Source organism: Notolepis coatsorum (assembly GCF_963971535.1).
Source record: "Notolepis coatsorum genome assembly, chromosome: 8".
Lineage (NCBI taxonomy): Eukaryota > Metazoa > Chordata > Actinopteri > Aulopiformes > Paralepididae > Notolepis > Notolepis coatsorum.
In genome coordinates this window covers 94,024,107-94,028,645 of record NC_140172.1, presented here as the reverse complement: position 1 = coordinate 94,028,645, position 4,539 = coordinate 94,024,107, and positions in this window count along the sequence as shown.

The window sequence follows — 4,539 nt, the reverse complement described above, 5'->3', positions numbered from 1 at the left end:
GCAATTATGCCACATCAATGTGGAACGCCCTACCCAAAGCTGTAAAGGAATGTGAATCACTACCCACTTTCAAAAACACTCTCAAAAAACACCTACGGGAGACTGCAATTCTAAACTGGCCCCTGTAAATGTCCTAACACAACCCCCCCCAATGTACAGTAAATTACCAAGTATGGTCTTGTCAATATTCCAATGTACAGTTTTGCTTGTTCAGTTGTACAGTGTCCCCCACCCACTCTATCTATCTATCTATCTATCTATCTATCTATCTATCTATCTATCTATCTATCTATCTATCTATCTATCTATCTATCTATCTATCTATCTATCTATCTATCTATCTATCTATCTATCTATCTATCTATCTATCTATCTATCCATCTATCTATCTATCTATCTATCTATCTATCTATCTATCTATGTTATGGTTTGACACCGACCCCAAACGCAACGACACAAGAGAGTAGGATTCAGAGTTGCCAAAAACAGGGGCTTGTTTATTGAGACTAATTAAACAGCATAGAATAGGAAGAGTCTAAACAAGACAGGAATTCAAGCAAGGATGAAAATGTTCTGCTGCTCTGCAGCTTCTCCCGAGGTGGTAGTAGGGGGTAGCAGATGCTGACGTCAGAGCCGCTCTGCAGACTTCTCTCGGCAGAATCTCCGAGGTGATGCGGGACCGAGAGAGAGAGAGAGGGAGCGAGTCAACACAGGGTGCAGGTAGAACGAGCAGGAGAACAGGAGAGGTGACTTGTACCCAAAAACAAAAGTTATCCAAGTGAACTAATCTTCGTGTAAACACACACAGTGAGCAATGTTCCAAAACACAATCCCAAGTGAAAAATATCTTCGGTGCAAAAATAGACACTGAGAGCGAAGTCCAAAATACAATCCAATGTGATAATATCTTCGGTGTGATAAACACACAGTGGGAGATGTTAGGTCAAAATATTATCCCAGTGAAACAATCAAAAAGGCAACCGCTGGGTGAGTGACTGTCTGATAAAAAGGTGGTAATCTTCAGTGTTATAAAAACACACGAAAACGGAATTTGATCAAAGACAGTCATTAAAAACTCACCCAGGCGTTGTGCGTAAAGAGCGCTGGAACAGCAGCGGAGCGAGCGCGTCACCACGGGAAAAAGGTGTCCAAGAGGAAGGCTTCTTGGATATCCTGGAGGTAAAGCACAGGGAACAACAGCAGCAGCAGGAACGGCGAATGCAAACAGAAAATATCAAAACGATCCAACAAAACTTGAGTGGGGAAACGGGGTATAAATAATACGGGATTGATTGATTGACAAGCAGTGACAGCTGGGGGATGTGATTGAAAAGCGTGTGGACGGGAGAGAACCAATCAACGACGTCTCTGGGAAGAAGCGTGTGAATGGGGGAATGAAATGATTAACAGAAACAAATGGAAAACAGAGCGAGGTGGTTTAAAGGAACAGAGCGAGTAGGTGAGCAAGGACAGAAACCTCACAGTACCCCCTCCTCCACGGGAGCCACCCGGCGACCAGGCCGACCCGGCTCGTCAGGATGGGCACGATGGAAGTCAGTGATCAAGCTGGGATCCACGATGAGCTGCCGGGAGACCCAGCTACGCTCCTCAGGACCGTAACCCTCCCAGTCTACCAGGTATTGGAACCCCCGGCCCCGCCGACGAACGCCCATCAACCGGCGGACCTGCCACTGGGGGTGACCATCCACCAACACGGGAGGCGGAGGATCAGGAGCTGGAGGCATAAGGGGACTGAGGGAGACGGGCTTAACCCGGGAGACATGGAACACGGGGTGGATGTGCATGGACGCAGGAAGTTTCAGGCGCAGGGCCGCCGGACTGAGTACCTTCAGGACCTCGAAAGGTCCGACGAAACGGGGGTTGAGTTTCTTGGCCGAGGACCGTAGCGGCAGGTCCTTTGCGGAGAGCCACACCCTCTGCCCAGGGCGGTAAGTCGGCGCAGGAACCCGGCGCCGGTCGGCACCACGACAGGCGCGCTCAGATGTCCGGAGCATCGCGGTCCTGGTGATCTCCCAAACTCGTCGGCAGCGGTCGAGGTGGACCTGCACGGAGGGAACTGCCACTTCCGCCTCCTGTGCGGGGAAAAGAGGGGGTTGGTAGCCCAGGGAAACCTCAAAGGGTGAGAGGCCGGTGGCGGAACTGACCATTGAATTGATGGAGTATTCAACCCAGGGAAGGAAACGGCTCCAGGATGCCGGTCTCTCGGCTGCCACACACCGAAGAGCAGACTCCACGCTCTGGTTCATCCTCTCCGTCTGCCCGTTAGTCTGGGGATGATAACCAGAGGAAAGACTGACCGTTGCCCCCAATCCCTTGCAAAAGGCCCGCCATACCTGGGAGGTGAACTGGGGCCCCCGGTCAGAGACGATGTCCTGGGGAAACCCATGAAGGCGGAACACGTGGTGAGTCAGGAGGTCCGCCGTCTCGGCCGCCGAGGGAAGCTTGGAAAGGGCCACGAGGTGAACCCCCTTGCTGAATCGATCCACCACGGTCAGAAGGCAGGTGTTCCCCTGGGAGGAGGGCAGACCTGTGACGAAGTCCAGCGCCACATGTGACCACGGACGGCTCGGAACGGGAAGTGGCTGCAAGAGCCCGGAGGGTGCCTGGTGAGAGGCCTTGCTGCGGGCACAGACCGCGCAGGCCAATACGAACTCCTTGACGTCGTTCCGCATGGTGGGCCACCAGAAACGACGAGCCAGGAAGGAGAACGTGCGATGGACGCCAGGGTGGCAGGCGAACCGGCTGGTATGGCCCCAAAGCAGTACCCGGGACCGGGCAGAGTCGGGGACGAAGAGACGATGCATAGGGACGTTGCTAGGAGCACGCTGGAAGTGTAGGGCACGCCTAACCACACCCTCGATGCCCAAGGTGATGGCTCCAACCACTCGGGCCTCCGGGAGGATGGGAGTAGGGTCCTCAGAGGGTGGAGCCCCCTTGGAGTGTAACCGGGACAGGGAGTCGGCCTTCGTGTTGCGGGAACCGTGGCGGAAGGTCAGCGAGAAGTCGAACCGACTGAGGAAACTGGCCCATCTCGCCTGCCGACCGTTGAGGCGCCTGGAAGCGCGGATGAACGTCAGGTTCTTGTGGTCCGTCCAGATGGTAAAAGGCTCCTCGGCACCCTCTAGCCAATGACGCCACTCCTCCAACGCAGCCACGACCGCCAGCAGCTCCCGATTGCCGGTGTCGTAGTTCCTCTCGGCAGGGAGGAAGCGACGCGAGTAGAAGGCGCAAGGATGCACCTTCTGGTCCGAAAGAGAACGTTGGGATAGGACAGCGCCCAGGCCAGTATCCGAGGCGTCCACCTCCACAATGAACTGTCTCTTGGGGTCAGGGTGGAGCAGGATAGGGGCGGAAGTGAACCTCTTCTTGAGGGAGCGGAACGCAGCGCATGCCGCTGGGGACCAGTCGAACGGCAGAGCGGGGGAGGTCAGCTTGGTAAGTGGCTCCGCCACTTGACTGTAGTTCCGGATGAACCTTCGGTAGAAGTTGGCGAACCCGAGGAAACTCTGTAACTCCTTCCGAGTGGTGGGTTCAGGCCAATCCTCCACAGCTTGGATCTTGCGAGGATCCGCTCGGGTCAAGCCCTTCTCAACGATGAAGCCCAGGTAGTCGACGGAGTCGGAGTGGAAACGGCACTTCTCCGCCTTGACGAAGAGCCGATTGTGGAGGAGGCGCTCCAGCACACGGCGGACATGCTGGATGTGTTCCTCGAGGGTCCTGGAGAAGATGAGAATGTCGTCCAGGTACACCACCATGAACACCTCCAGCATGTCACGAAGGACGTCGTTCATGAGTGCCTGGAATACCGCCGGGGCGTTGGTGAGGCCGAACGGCATCACTAGGTACTCGTAGTGGCCCCTGGGGGTCTTGAAGGCGGTCTTCCATTCGTCGCCCTCACAGATACGGACAAGATGGTAGGCACTCCGGAGGTCCAGCTTGGTGAAGAACGAGGCCTGGGTCAGTGGCTCGAAGGTGGAGCTCATGAGGGGTAGAGGGTACTTGTTCTTGATGGTGATCTCGTTGAGCTGACGATAGTCGATGCAGGGTCGCAGGTCCCCATCCTTCTTACCAACAAAGAAGAAACCGGCCGCCACCGGGGAGGAGGAAGGCCGAATGAGTCCTGCTTCCAATGACTCAGAGATGTAGAGATCCATCGCCTTCTTCTCCGGAACGGTCAGACTGTAGAGGCGGCTGCCGGGAAGGGGAGCCCCTTGGCGGAGGTCGATGGCGCAGTCATAGGGGCGGTGAGGTGGAAGGGCCTGAGCCCTGGATTTACTGAAAACCTCCAAGAGGTCGTGGTACTCGGGAGGTATGGACGAGAGGTCCGGAGGCAACTCACCAGCGGGCCTCCGGGGCGGGGGACAGGACGCCGCCTGCAGACACAGGGCGTGACAGGAGGAGCTCCAGCCCTTGATGGTACCGGAGGACCAGGCGATGTGGGGCTCGTGCAGCGCGAGCCAGGGCCTACCCAGGACCACCGGGACAAGGGGGGATTGGGTGATGAGGAACTGGATTCTC